Genomic DNA, 16212 nt, shown 5'->3' with positions numbered 1-16212 from the left:
TTACTAAACCTAGGAGAAAAAGTAAGGCTATTTGTGTCTGGTGGATTATTTCATTGTTGTAGCATTGCTTCTTGGCAATAGATCTACTGTTGGAAAGTCTGTTTGTTTCCCTTCCATATGGTGCCACATTTGTAAGGAACATGATTTGTGGGATGAGCAGCAGGGCTGAGTATGTGGGTTGCGCCCATGAAAAATTTGCCTAATCTTCTCTATCAATGCCAAAGAGCTTATTCTGCCATTGACTCTTGTTTGGTGGTGTTTGGTCGATTGGATGATTGATGTCTGAAGACATTTTGGTTATTTAAAAATGTTTTGATTTAACAAACAGGATCCTCAGTAGCATGTGGAAGAACCATACACAACCACAACAGCCTGGTCACACACTGCTGTGGGATGGTATCCCATTCTTCAACCAGCACTTGTCGCAAATCAGCCAACGTGGTTGCATTTGCTACCTGCACAAACAGCCCGCCCAAGCTGATCCCACAAATGTTCAATGTGGTTGAGGTCGGGACTGCTGGCAGGCCATTCTGTCCTCTCCACTCCCAGATTCTGGAGGTAGTCTGGAGGTACTCTCTGAGGGGCGAGTATTGTCATCTTGAAGGATAGAGTTCAGTCCCAGACTGTGGAGATATGAGATTGCCATTGGTTGTAGAATCGCATCTCGATATTTCTCTGCATTGAGATTGTCTCCAATGATGACAAGCCTTGTTTTTCAGTGAGGGAGATGCCGCCCCACAACATCACACTGCCTCCACCGAAAGATGTTACTCTATTGGTGCAGCAATCAGCGTTCTCAGCGTCTTCTCCACACGTTGAGGCTACAATCCAACTGCTATACGCAGAATCTGGACTCATTGCTGAACATAAGGTTCCTAGACATGTTCAGGTTAGTGCACATGTTCCCAACACCAGTACAAAACAGGCCTGACGGTGAAGGACAGTCATGGCAGGACTCCTGTCATCCCCTGTCATCTTACATCCCCTGTTATATGGAACTTGGCCTTCAGTTTGGAGATAGTACGAGGGCTCACTCCAAATATATGCCACAACTTGGTTTTCCATAACACCAACTTGAAGTTGCCCTATGGCATAGGCTCTGTTCAGATCAGTCAAAGGTGGCAGGCAGATGGAGCAGACACCTACTGACTACTGTAGCAGGGTCCATGGTCACAGGTGCTGACAGTCAGGTGCCAATCAGTCACCTGGTGGTACCAGAGGCTTAAAACAAGAGTCAATAACAACAGCAGAATCAGCTGTTTGGCATTGGCAGAGAAGATTTGGCAAATTCTTATGAGCGCAATCCACATACTCAACTCTGCTGCTCATCCCATAAATGCATATTCCTTACAAATGTGGCACCATTTAAAAGGGAAATACAGGCTTTCCAATAGTATAGGATTGATTGCCAAGAAGCATTGTAACAACAAAGAAATAATCTACCAAACACTCATTTCCTCACTTTTAGTGCTAATTGAACATCACTGAGATGTTACTGTGAGCCATTAATTAGAAGAAAGACAGGCAGAAGTCTTTCAAATATGAGATATATAATTTTTCCAAGTAATTTGTGATTAGAAAGTGACAGTGCAGAAAGACATAAAAGGTTATTTGTAACAATCATTGGAGTAATGTAGTAGTTTCAAAATAAAACATGTTGTCTTTGTTCCGTTGCTCTTCTTACAGACTTTTTTAATATTCAGACAACACTGCAGACTGAAGCCAGACCAACGACCAGCCGGCTGCATGGACATCCTGCATTTTTAGGCAGATTCTTGATTAAAAAATAGTAGTCAACGTTGACTTTTGGTTGCATGCAGGATGTTTTCTGCTGGATGAGCTTTCGTTGTTTTCTGGCCTTAATCAATCAAAATAAATGTCCTCCCATCACGGACCTCCTCTGTTTTTTTCTGACGGTCCATTTGCCGGACAGATTGACAGCTTTCTCTGAGCCTCTAAAATTGCCATAGATTCGTTTACATTGGGTTTATCTGAAAGCACAGTTTGTCCTTTACAAACAACAAAAGGGATCTTGTTCTTCTGTAGGAGACACCAGGCGGGTGTGACTGATTGTCTGGATTTAACAGAGAATCACATAGACCTGGAGCAACCGGCGAACGGGTAGTCATCTCCCGAGCCACGTTACATTATGACTTATAATTTATATACATTTATGAAAGTAAGCCCATCCTATACTCAGTGACGGCCATAATGGGTGTATGATAAATACTCGAGTGGCTTTGTATGCATTCAGATAAAGTTTTCTTGGAACTAAAGGTCCTCCCATGAAGAGAATAAAGGCACAATGTTCATATGAATGGTAGGCTTGGCTTAGAAATAATATAAGACAGCCTTGAGCGAGAGCACCCGGGCAGAAAACTGACAGCATAATTCAGTCTAGTCTTGTAGAAAGGATGTGAGAAATGTGGAAGGCTTTTGTTTGAAATCTTTCTGTTCCCCCCTGCTGCTTAATTCAGGTATTTAGTCATAGAAAAAAGAAGAAAATATAGAATGAATACAGACTGGCTGAGTCCATACAGTTAAATTATTCTTTAAAAACTGGATTTAAAAATGTCTATTGATACATATTTAACAGCATCAATCAAATTTTAATCTGGCAAAACCATCATCAGTTATAAGGTCATCTATGGAGTCATTACTGATGCAAAACTCCAGGGAGCATTTTAATGTTTTGATTGTATGACTTATTGGTTTTGGGCTCCGATTTTGCTTCAGACTTTCCTTTAAAACCTATGACAGTTTGGCTGCAGACCGTCCGTCTCTGACGGCCACTCTCACAGACCATTCATCTGAGATGCTGTACAGTTGCAATCAAAATTATTTAATCTCCAATTGTAGATCAGGTTTATTGTGAGAATTTGGAGACTTTTAGCTGTTTGCAAGAACTAATCAAACAAAAGGAGTTGAATTGGCTCAGTGCCACAGATCTCGGGGAGGGGGCTCAAAATGTCAAGTTTTAAAAATGATAAATTTACAACAGTCTAAAGCAGGGGTGTCAAACTCAATCACAGCAGGGCCAGATTCTGAACTTGGGTCTAACCTGAGGGCCTAAAAGGGTCAAAACTTAACCATAAAATGCCAACCTTATTTTCACCAGAAATGAATTATGGGGGTAAAAAAAAAACCTGGCACTGATGATAAATGATTTTGTGATTAAAAGGTGAACATGATAAGTTAAAAACTTAAAATCTGAGATGAAAAGTCAAACTTACAAAATTTAAAGGTAAAAACATGACATTTATGATCAAAACAATACTTTTCAAAGGCAAAATATGAGATAGAATACTGAAACCATGAATTTTAGAAATTAAAAAAGTGATATTTAATTCAAAATCATGATTTTTAACAGGCAAAATATGAGGAAAACATTGAAATCCTGAGTTTCAAATGCCAAAATATGAGATAAATTTTAAAAACATGAGTTTTTAAGGTAAAAAAAAAATGAAATACAACTTAAAGTTAGGAGTTGAAAAAAAGTCAAAAAGTGAGATAAAAGTCAAAACCATGATTTTAAAAGGTAAAAAAAACTGAGATAAAATTAAAAATAATGAGTTTTAAAGGTAAAAAAAGATGAGATAAAAGTCAAAGTTAGGAGTTGAAAAAGGTCAAAACATGAGATAAAACAAAATCATGATTTTAAATTTAAAATTTAAGATTTTTAATCTAAAAGGTAAAAATATGAGATAAAAGTAAGTTATGAGATGTAAGGGTTGAAATATGAAATAAAAAGTCAAAACCATAACTTTTAGTCATAACTCTCTAATTTAAAATTTAGAGAAAACACAAATTTCTTCCCCACACTCGTGACATTTTTATCCAATTCTTTTTACTGTTTACTTTTTCTGTTTGGTTTAGTTTACATTTTTATACTGGAGGAAATCTGCAGACCTCATACTGGTGGGCCCGTTATAATATAAATATCATATGATCTTGTGGGCCGGGTATAACTGCACCATGAACATGGCTTAGCCTTTCTGAGATATGAGTAGATGAGTAGGGGGACCCTAAGGAGAAAAGGTTGGGAACCACTGGTGTGAAGTGGCTGGCTGAGGGGAGCAGCTAGAGAGAGAAGTGATAAAGATGTAAAGTGTTCTCAGTGATGCAGACTGAATCCTTTACTACAGTAAAACAGATGACTGGGATGTTGGTGGCATTTTTAATGATTCGAGTGAGTTTTTCCTTGTCTTTGTAGGATAGAGCATATATTAAAAGAATAAAAATAATTAAAAGAAAATATGAATTTAAAGTAAAAACATCTGTTTTCATAAATTAAAAAAAAAAATACCCAAAAGGGGTTTGTTTATGCTACATTAAGGTGACAAACTTCAGAATAAAGTTGAGCCATGATTGTCAGAAGCTGACCTCGTTGTCAAACACTAGGGGGCACTGTCCCCCCTCTATTAGCAGAGGAGCTGTGGGAGCAGATGAGGTCTAATAACCAAACACAGCTCTACTTTAGTATGAAACCTTGATTATAATAGACACTTTGAATGTTCATTGTTTTTATTTTACAACAAAGTAAAGGTTATAGTTGCACTCAACCATGATGTGTTTCTATAACAGACTCTTTCATCCAATCAGCTGTCTGAGTCCTCAGCCAGTCATGTAAGACTGATGCTTCCATAAATACCAGCTTGCACAGACAATATGCTTGGCTGCTTGTCTCTTTAATTTGTCCCGTCTCCCCTCAGCGCTCACAAAAGACAATCATCAGGACGACCTTTGTGTCTGTCTGAGCAGTAAGGTCAAGTTTGTCTTAAGTTACACAACATTAAACACAGAGAACAGTCAAACCGTCCAAGTGAAGATTTGAAATTACATCATGCAAATGCCATCTTATCATGAATGTACATGTTTTCTCTTCTTGGCGTGCTTTCCAGCCACCATCCAGAGCAAAAGCATGTGGGCAATTACACCGTGGGTGATCATTAGCGCCATTGAAGCCTCAGCGCCAGTCAGGATGGCTTCAGCATTTTGGCATCTGTTTGACTCCATTTGGGCTAAAGGGCTGGAAAACCTTCTTTTTTGTTCTTTTATCCAAACCTCAGGCTTCTCCATGGGTGTTTCAAAGACACAATATACCAGACTGACCCTCTCTCACCCTTTCCAGCGTTGAAACTTTTTCATGTGATGGTTAAAAAAAAAAATGTCCTTCTAAAATCTCATGCTCATTGCCCATATCTGGATCTAGTTGGCAGTTTCCTCTCGTGCTTCCAGGAGGGGTGATTAAAGTCTAATGGCGCTCCTGATGTGACAGAAAACAGAAGCAGGAACCCTCCATCTTTAAAAAGAGAGATATCATTATTTTGCAGCCTGGAGTTAGGTTCTTTCAGCAGTCTGACTGAGTGCAACAGTGAGGGCTCTCCTTGAAAAGGCAGCTACAACCCCAGCAAATGAGTGAATGAATCCCCTACGAGGCTGAGAAATCTTTGAAAAGAGCCCAATGTCACAATCACTTTGTGCAGTTCCTGGAGCTCTAAACCGGTAATTATGGCAGCTCATCAAAAAGCAAGAGAAGCTTTTGTCTGTCTTCTTATTCATGGTTTCTTCTCTCACCTTTCTTTGTATTTTATCTTTTAATTAAGTTCACACAGTACAGATGTTCATTACGTGTAGGCAGTGTTTGATTTTGTTGTTTACTCTCTCTTGAGTTGTGGGATGACCCAGATTAGACTGTCACTTCTGGCACAGCGTGCCGTCTATTCTGATGTTAGGCAGGGTCAGCGTTTGGGATTTAAAAGGCCCCAGGTAGAGGCTGATATGAGGCCCCTCTCTATCAAGCTTTCATAGCAAGTGAACAACATATTTTTCAGGTATCACAGCCAGGGAACAACAGGAAATCTGAACCTGTATATTCAACAGTGCTTGCAGATTATCTCTGAGGACAGCATTATTGTTCAAACTCAACCCACTGTCAAATTATTTTCATAGGGATCTGCTTAACTCAAATTTGCTTGATGAGACTATTTTGGGGCTTTTTGAGGGCTTTGACCCTTTCTGTTGGGAAGACCATGTCCCTGGACAAGTCTGCCCATAAGGGGGCGATGAAGGGTAGAACGTTCTGGGGCCCATGGATGTCAGCGAAAACATGGTCCACTGTAAAATCAAGCTGCAATAACTATATATATTTTTTCTAAATATTGACAATTTTTTAAATAAAACAAGTCACACATTTGTCGTTGGTTCTGTAAAATATTGTCTGTTTCCAAATTTAAACTCCCTTTACATGAAATGGTATGAGTCTCTTTTTCTTGATTTTTTAAGTGTCAACAATGTTTGCAGGGCAATCAAGCTACGCTCACACTGCAGTTGAAAGTGACCTGGCTCTGATTTTTTTGCTCTTATGTGACTAATATCTGATTTTTTTCAGACAGTATGAAAAGCACAATTCACATTGAATCTTACTTTTTTGAATCAGATTCAGGCCACTTTGTCTACGTTCACACTGCAGGCGGCTTTAATGCTCAATTTTGATCTTTACTCAGATCTTTGGCTGTTCACACTGCAGTCAACTTCTGAAAGATCAGATACGTATCTGATTTAGAACCACGTAAGAAAGTGGCCTGAATCTGAGGCCTTGTCCACACAGAGATGAAAACGATATATTTCCATTTCATTTTAAAAAAGTTTTCAGTAAATACGGGATCATGTCCAAGTAAGCATGGAACCACTTAAAACGCTGTAGTATATGCCAAGCCTGTAAGTGGCGCTGCAACACTGCCACGGAAATGCAACAAAAAAGAGAAAAATATTACAGAAAACTGCCACACACTTTCTCTAGTTAGCCTTCTGGTTGTCCACAGCATTGGATTTAAGAACATCTGGTGTATGCTGTTCTCGATGGTGGTAAAGGAGTAGCTTCAGTAGCTTCTGCAACACGAACACAACCCAATCGGCCATTGCTGTTTTGGTTCGACATTGCATGCGGTGTAGGTGGGCTACGCTATGTGTGACGTAATCATTACAAGAAAGACACGGTTGGCTGTCCACACGGAGACGAAATGGTAAGCGTTTACAGATGTGCTCACTCTGGGGCCCGGTTTCAAAAAGTTGTGTTTATGGCCACCCAAAAGGCCGTTTCTGTGTGGATTAAACACAAACAAAGAAACTTTTGCATATACTCCTGAATTTGTCTCCGTGTGGATCGGGCCTGATTCGAAAAAGTCAGATTTAATGTGGCTTGCGCTGTTCACACTGTCAGAAAAATATCTGATATGAGTCACTTGAGCAAAAATATCAGATTCAAGTCAGTTTTTTAACTGCAGTGTGAACATAGCCTTTCACATGTGGTTCTAAATCCGATACGTATCTGATCTTTTCAATTCAACTTCATTGTGAACAGGCAAACAAAAGAAATCATATCTGAGAAAAAAAAAAACAGAATAGAGCATTACGGCCAGCAGCAGAACGTAGCCCTAAGCATGTGACTAGTGATGTCAGAAATGATAACATTGTGATGACCTGCACAAAATAAAAGGAAACTATAACAACTTTTCAAGGAAAATTTGAACCCAGTAATAAAACTAGTGCCACCGCTCCAACATGTATGTGTTGATTGTAATAAATCATATTTGGAGAGGGCCAATTTTCTGGGTTTTTCATGGCAGAACAGCAGCATACAGGTCAGTCAGTACTTTGATGTCCAAGAGTCAACAGGTCAAGAAAACGTCCAAATTCCAATCTGACTATTTGCTATGAAGCAAAACTGACACATATAATAAAAAACACATCAGCTACAGTATCTCCAGACAGCATCACTGGTGTGGTGCAGACAAAGACGACGTTTAAAGTAATTTACAACAAGGCTGTCCACATGAGGGGAGAAAGGGTAAAGCTTTCTGAGGCTCAGAGTCATGGAGGGACCCAGGATGGTTCTCAAAGATATGTTCCATGTTCATTTAAAGCAATTATTACCTTTTTATTTAAACATCTCAGCACCTATTATTTATTATTACAGCAACAAAAATACACACTTTGTTTGTTTTGCCTATTTCAAAACGTAAACCCGCTCTTTTTGAATTAGTCTGAGCTTTTATTTTTATAATATTAATAATGTGGTGGGCTCACAGGACTAGGACAATAATATTAGTGTGTATAGCCAACAATAAACCCTGAAATTATTGTTTTTTCAGTGTTCTCCAAAAGTAATTGGAGCCAGTACAAGGAGGGGAATGTTGGCCGAGGCACTGGTTCCCAACCTGGAGTTTGGGGCCTTCCAGGGGAGAGCCGAAGATCTCAGGTAGGGCAAAGAACTTTTTCTTCTCTATGGATGTCAATAATATATTTCCACATATTAACTTAAATCATAATTTTAAAAAGTTTAAGTTGTAGGTCTAAAATTAAAAAACGGTGTTAATTTTTGACTGCAAAACACGTCATTTTTTTTCTCCTTTTGAGAGGGTGAGGGGGGCTCCAAGGAAAAGGTAGGAAACCACTGGACCAAGTGGACTGCACTAACGCTACAGATCCAGTGTGCATGAATCCATTCTATTAAATGGCATCTGGGAAGGGCCCATTTACAGGCCTTTCAGGGGCCCAACCCAGTCTACAACTCTACTTACTGATGAGTGCCCTGTATACATATCCCATGTACAGTGTCAGAGTACTCATGAGTCATACCAGGACCACATCTTGAAGTGGACCCAGACACAGAGCCAGAGAATGATATGTTTGCCCTCACACTGACCAAAAGGAACCAGACTTTGGGGTACTTAAATCTAAGCCTGGTTCCCTAATGGGAAACTGTCATTGGAGACAGGAACAAATATTGCAAATATGTGAAAATATTTCATCTTTCACACAAAATTTGAACACTGAAACATCAGCTTTAAACAACCACAGATGTTTTGATATTGACACAGCTCCATAGGCTGGCTCAGCCCTCATTAGTGATTAGAGTATCAGCAGGGGTCTCTCCTCTCTTCCTTAAAGCACAGCAGGCTGACAGAGAGGGGCTGTTTCACAAAGGAAGATCAAAATAGTGATTAATAATTCAATTTGTTTATCAATATTTTCATTTTACTATTCTTTCTGGTGTAATTTACAATTATATAGTTTTCCCATTCTTGCTATTTGAAAATATTACAGGCCAATCTTGTATTAACACCCATCACTAAAAAACCGTTTCATAGACTTGGAAAAATCCGAGCCCAGGCTCTAAAATAAAGTGTTATGCTATTAAAAAATAAGAAAATTGACATCTTTCACTTGATGAATACATATGAAATAGGTTTTTCTCAGAGTTAATGTTTAGGGTAAAAAAAACTCTTCAGATACATTAGTATAACCCAGAGGTGCTGAGATTGTCCTGGGCCATGATCTGACACTAACATGACAATAAAAATATCTCCCAGATAGAAGCTGTCCTCTTGTAAAAATCCTTTTTATTCATAGTTTTTACAACATCCTTGAAAAACAGATTGTAAGGCCTGTGAAAATACTCATGGTTGTAAAAGATCCTCATCTGGCGCCTTTCTGAATCAGTGACCCGGCCATCTTGCTGTGCTACAATGAAACTGTTCCAACAAAACCAACAAATGATGTGTCTCTTGATCGTGCTTGCCAAAAATCAGGGCTGATAAGAGGCTGCAGAAATATCAGGTTCAAAGATAGCCATTTTCTGACAGTTTTCAAGATAAACATCAGAATCTTTGCAGATGTTTACACCATGAACAGCTGATGTGCATGAGAACGCATGTTTGAGGATGGTCGTTGCATCAATTACAGTCATTTGGTGAGAATCACACGCTCTTGGTGAATGTCAGTCACCAAATTTTTCCTTCATTTTCCTGCAACCATTGTGTGGATTTCAAAGTATTATCTTTATCTCTTCCTTTTAGCAACTGCATTTCATGTATTTTAACCATTTTTCACGCAATCAAGTTCAGCTATCGCTAAGCTGCCTCCTCCAATGCTACAAGCAATGCAATGCACCAACAGCTCACAGCAACGTTAATACAAGGTATCCTGAGAGGCTAGAGAATAAAGTGTATTTCATCTAATTCTCTAAATCTCATATAGACATGGGAAATTGTCTTTTTTGCATGAAGCAAAGTGTCAGACTGCACAGTCGGCTCATCCTAAAGAAGATCAACAAGGACTGATTTGGCCCGCCTGACCAAATTACCTGGCCCACTCTGAGTCATGCCAGAATATTAAAGAAAGAGGAAAAAGCATGAAATAAAAGCCACAACATGAAGTGCGCTTGCCGACTCCTATATTGAGCTCATGCCACACTGTAGACTTGATCCTTTCTCTTGACACTTGACCCACTATATGCTGATCTCAGACCAGCCAAACATGGATCATGGGTGGGAAATAAAATCCGACCTCTGGCCCTCAGCTTTCTTTCCTTAAAATATTTTGGCCCTAAGGGAAAGCATGGGGAAGCCTGCTCTAAGGTAGGGCAACACAGTGTTAGGAAAGTTTAGTGCAAAATTACAAATATATGTAACCTCAAACCAAAACTGAAGTAGGCTGAGAGATCCGAAAAAAGCAGCACATCATGCCACGACCTAAAGAACTTCAAAAACAGAGGAGAAACAAATTCATTGACATCTATGAGTCTGGATTGGGTTACAAAGCCATTTCCAAGGCTTTGGGACTTCAGTGAACCCCAGCGAGAGCCATTATCCACAAATGGAGAAAACTAAGAACAGTGGGGAACCTTCCCAGGAGTGGAAAAGGTTGCAAAGCAGTTTCTAAGGCTTTGGGACTCCAACAAACCATGATGAGAGCCATTACTCACAAATGGAGAAAGCTTGGAACAGTGGTGAACCTTCTCAGGAGTGGCCGGTCTACCAAAATGACTCCAAGAGCACATCAACAACTCATCCAGGAGGCCAAAAAGAAGCCAGAATGACATCTAAAGACCTGCAGGACTCACTTCATTCAGTTAAGGTTGGTGTTCATTATTCACCGTTAAGAAAGAGACTGAGCAAAAAATGGCATCCACGAGAGAGTTCTCAGGAAAAAAAACACTGCCGACCAAAAAGAACACAAAGGCTTGTCTCACATCTGACGATCCCCATGTTGACTGACGAGACAAAGGTTTGACTTTTTTGAAGGTGCATTTCCTAGAAAGAACATCATACCAACAGTCAAACATGGTGGTGGTAGTGCGATGGTCTGGAGCTGCTTTGCTGCTTCAGGATCTGGACCACTTATCATAATTCATGGAACAATGAATTCTACTCTCTACTAGCCATCAGTTACCTCACTTAGGTTATGCAGCTGGGCAGTGATTTGAAACAGACCAGCGCATCCACTTCTGAATGGCTTAAAAATATGACGCTTGTGGAGTGGCCTAGTCAAGTCTGGACTTAAATCTGATTGAGATGCTGTAGCATGACCTTAAACAGACCATTCATGGTGGAAAACCTTCCAGTTTGGCTGCATTAAAATCACATTGCAAAGAAGAGTGGGCCATAATTCTTCCAACATGTTAAAGGCTGGATGGTTATCTCAAACGCTTGATTTCAGTTGTTGGTGTAGGTTTATGGGGCAATTACTTGCCATCCAGATCTACCTAGCCATATGTCCAGGTAGATCTGTAAAGATTACTGTTTGTCCAAAGCAGATTTTGCATCCCCAGGATGACAGGATGCCCTTCAGCCCTGTTATAAGCAATCCTCTTTGAATACAGTCAGTCAGAGATCAGTTATTGCCATGCCTAATTATTAATTGTCCTTGCTTGAGAAGCATTCATCACACTCAGTACATCACAGTCATTAGAGAGCATCTTAACCAGGGTTGAAGCACGCAGCCTCTCACTGTTTCCATCAATAGACTTGTAAGCATCACAGAGAGTTAATGATGGGGACAGACAGTGATGGAAACTTCTACCCTGATGTCAGCAGTGATGCAGATGTGTTGTCGCCTCAGGCTAAAAGGATCTCAGTGCTTCTGTTGTGTCTCTGGTTGTAGTAGTGGTTATGTTTGTGGTGGAAATCACGGTTTATGTAGAAGTGTGGTGTTTCTCTAGAGCGCTGGTCCTTGGTACAAACGGCTTAAATAATGAATAGAGAACTATAGGGGGTCCTGACCCGGATGTATTAAATATGTATAAGCACTACAGGAGGGGAGTGCTGAGAATCACACAAACACACAAATACAATGTCTTTGCTCAACAAACAACTTTAACACATGTGAATCTGTGGTGTACCTTCGCTAGTATTGTGTGATGAACCAGGCTTAAACTTTCTGATAACAACAACAGCATCTTACATCTCTCACAGCCCCCAAACTTTAGCATGCTGCAGCCCAATTTAAGACATGAGGGGCCCATCAAAACCCTTGTACAGCCACAACACAAGACTCCAATAATTGGCTTCATGTTGTTTCACAAACAGATTTTTCAGTGTGGATGCTTGGCTTTCAGAGACTTAAACATTGCTTGAAACAGTTTGTAGCATCACCAGTTACAATTAGTGAACCATTGCCGTTTAATTTGTTTGGATTAAGCATCTGCAAAGTCACTTAAATTTTATTTTATAATATAAATCTCTGAAAAACACTTTTCTACTGAAGACACATAAATTATTGATATTGGCAAATGAGGGGCACGGTTCTTCTTCATCTGCTTTCTTTAGACCAGGACTTCTCAGCCCAAGACCCCCAAAATAAAGGTGTCAAGGACCAGGGACCCCCACTGAAGGTACCTGAAGGTAGTTATAGCAAAGTTGATCACAGTTGATTCAAGAATAAGCATGTGCAGACTTACATTTTTTTTATTTTTTTAAACATTACTTTGATTTGAGTGGAAATCTTACCAAACTACCATGGGTTATTCTACATTTTACTAATGCTATGCACATACTTTTATTTAAAAATGGGTAAAATATACGATTTGAGCAGAATGAGAGCAGAAATGCATTTCAAGTGCACAGAGAAAGTTTCGTTCGTACGCACAGAGAAGAATGGTTTGAGCATGAGGAAAGGAAATGTTGGCAAGAATCTGAAGATTTGAAAGCTAATAGACATTTGGAGTATAAACAGAGCAAATCTAAGCACAGATTTGGCAAGATTTGAGCAAAAAGACTAGTTTTAAAGGGATATTTTGGTACTTTTGAAGTTGGGTTGTATGAGGTAGTCGGCACTAATAGCAGCCAAACGTTTCACAACATTTTTAAAGCGTTTTACTTTCTACCCAAAGCTGCTGTGTTCAGCACAATTTTGCAATGCAATCTTCAGCTACCAGCTACATGATCTTCCATCTCGATTCAATTGAGGATGATGTGCCATTTACCATGGATACGGGGGAGACTTTTATGACCCTGAGTACACGGAGATGGAGAGGGGAGAGAAACTAACATGGACACTGGTTAGCTGGGTCCCAAGTTATCTGGTTAAGTTAACGTATCAAAAAAAAATGCAAAAACAAAAGAAATGATAAAGGGGTTTAAAAGTGACAAAAAAAATAGATAAAACATGGCAAAATGGATAAAAAGTGGCAAAAATACATAAAAAGTGGGAAAATGGATAAAAGGTGGCGCAAAGGGAGAAAAAATGCGGGAGAAGTGGTTTAAAAGAGGTTAAAGAATGTCAGAAATTAGGTTAGAGATGCAAAAAGGGGCAAAAAGAATCAAAAATGGGTTAGTGAAAAAAAGATATAGCAAAAATAACCTGGCAAAGTAGGGAAAATGAATTAAAGAGTGGCACACAGGGGCAATAATTGGCAGGAAAGATGCAAAAAGTGATTAAAAAGTGGCAAAATGGGCAAAAAGTGTCAAAACCTGGTGTAAAAGTGGCAAATAGGAGTTAAGATGGAAAAAAATATTGCAGACATGGCCAAATGAAGTGGTGAAAAGAGGTTAAAAAGTGTCAAAAATTAGTTAATATTGGTGCTAAAACACGATTAGGGAGGGCACATTCTCTGGGATTTTCAGGGGCCCAGTCAATTCTGTGGGCAGGCCTGTCTCCTTGTTGCCTACTTCATTACCCCTATTATTACATTATAATAGGGATAGATCTGACTGGTAAAAGCTTCTGTTTTGAAAGAAAATACAAATACTGATATAATAACACATTAATGAGACCAAAATATTGATTTAATTTTTGTTTATTTGAAAGTCCGGTCCCCAGAGTCTCTGTCAAGGCTAAGTCTGGCTCTTGTACTTGATGACCCCTTTTTAAAGGAAAGTCTGAGGAAAAGCTCTAAGTCAATAGTTATTACAGAATCAACAGTAGAATTCAGTGGAGTGTTGCTTGCAGCCTATGCTGAGTTCTAGAAGGTGTTCAGCTTGATTAGTAGAGATGCCCTCTGGAGGATTCTGGAGCTCCGCAGGATCCCACGTTCACTTATCCAGCTGATGTCTGCCCAATATTCTGATACTAAGAGTGCTGGGAAGCGTAGTGGCTCCACCTCTCTTCTTCCCAGGTGATTCTGGGGTGAGGCAGCTCATGTACAGACTGGATAATAGAGCGAGTAACAGGGGCAGCAAACTGTGGAGTGTCATTTGGTGATGTCCAGATCATTAATCTTGACTTTGCTGGTGATGCTGTGATCCTTGCGGAGACTAGATCAGCTGCACGTTTATGGTCACTTGGTGTGCTTCTCCAGGCCTGATCCAGCTCACAGCATACTTGGTGCTCAGGACCTGGTGGGCTGCCAGGGGCGATGGCGTGCATCGTGGACATGTCAGCTGGGAGGATATCTGGAGAGACGGTGCATGGCGCAGGCCTGGATTATGGCCGTCAGGAGGCCAGGGCAGTACAGGACCAAGGTTGAGGCGAGTAAAGTCCTGAACCAGCATATGCTCCCATACCTGACTTGACCTGAAAGTTGATGCTCTCAAAATATTAAACTGCATTTTCAAGTTTTGCAACAATACTTAAAGATTCACTTGTTTGTTAAATGAGATGCAGCATTTTGGCGAGTGAAGCATAACAATGTTGTCAGCCTAAATTATTCAATAACAAATCAATAGAATCCCAGAAATTTTTGGTATTGATTTTGAAGTTTATCCCAAACAAAACAAGATTAAAAAGTGTTTTAACTAAGAAGAAATAACTTATTTAAAGTATTTAATGGTGCTTATAAGATTTTAACCTACAACAGGGACAGCATGGTGCAGACTGGCAATGGCACACAGGCTGCTTTAGCCAAATCTGCAATTCACCCAGCAGAGGGTGCTCATGTTACACAGTACCCGTCCTATTGGAAACCAATCAGAACACATCATAGACATTATTTACAAAATCAAAGCAGTAAATAAGTGAAAATTACAGCAAGTGGAATCATGCACACAGCTAGGCATGCACCTTTAAACCCCATAAAGAGCCCCTTAACTGTACTGTCTGTGTCTGTGTTTGTGTATTGACTTTGTGACACATCATTATCCTGCTTTCTTTCCACTTCTCTCTCCCTAAACCAACTATTGATTCCTATTTCTGTCCTCCCATCTTTCTTTAATGCTTCACTCCCTAAACAACACCCTCCTCCTCCTCCTCTGTCTCTCTCCTCCCTCTCTAACTCTGGTATTTCCCAGTCAAGCGCCCTCTCCTCCTCCCATCGCTCTTCCTCTCCCCTCCCCTCTTGTCCCCCCTCCTTCTCCTCCTCCTCTCCCTCTCAGATGGATTCTTCAGTCAGCCGAGTGGAACTGGTGCGGCTGCTGGAGAGATAGGCAGAGAGGCGGAGAGGGCTGTGCTGAGCAGACGTTGGGTCGGAGCGCTCAGTTTGCTTCAGACAATCAGGAGAAGAGAGACAGAGTCACAGAGAAAGAGAACAACACAGAAAGACAGAGAGAAAAGAGAGGGAGTGACAAGGGAGGGAGGTAAATATGTGACAGGATGTGGTTTCCCTGAGCTTGCAGAACACCGTTACACAGGCATACTTTGAGCATGACCTAAACACGCCGGGCTTACAAGTGTGTTTGAGCTCTGTGAGGTGGTGAAGTGGGGAAGACGAAGCAAACCGCTGGAGCTGCTGCTGCTGACAGTTGCTCTGGTTTCTCTGTTGCCTGCCTGCCTGCATGCTGGAGGATTGTGTTTCCTTTTAATCCAAGCAGCTCCAAGGCAACCTCAGCCAGCTTATCGGACAGGATCTGAACCTCCATCCTCTGTCTGCGCTGGTTTCCCTCCAAGTAGAATGTGTTTCTCTGCTGGAAGCTCTGGTCTTTTTGCTGCCTTTGTGTCCAAGCAGTGAACTTTTCAGCGCTTTGTGAAAGAGGTAAGTTTCCTCTCTCTGTCTGT

At 40.4% G+C, this 16212-nt stretch overlaps 1 protein-coding gene across 1 annotated transcript in view; it reads left to right on the top strand.

Annotated features, from left to right (window-relative positions):
- The first annotated feature begins 15667 nt into the window (after positions 1-15667).
- The window catches only part of LOC121513497 (raftlin-like), a 252499-nt gene continuing 251954 nt past the window's right edge, over positions 15668-16212 (top strand). The window contains exon 1 of the mRNA XM_041793287.1: positions 15668-16189. The gene's annotated coding sequence lies outside the window, so the exon portion shown is untranslated. The remainder of the gene's footprint in view (positions 16190-16212) is intronic.

This window comes from Cheilinus undulatus, linkage group 8, assembly GCF_018320785.1.
Source record: "Cheilinus undulatus linkage group 8, ASM1832078v1, whole genome shotgun sequence".
Lineage (NCBI taxonomy): Eukaryota > Metazoa > Chordata > Actinopteri > Labriformes > Labridae > Cheilinus > Cheilinus undulatus.
Note: the sequence above shows the minus strand (reverse complement) of the source record. Positions and strands in the feature narration are given on the sequence as shown.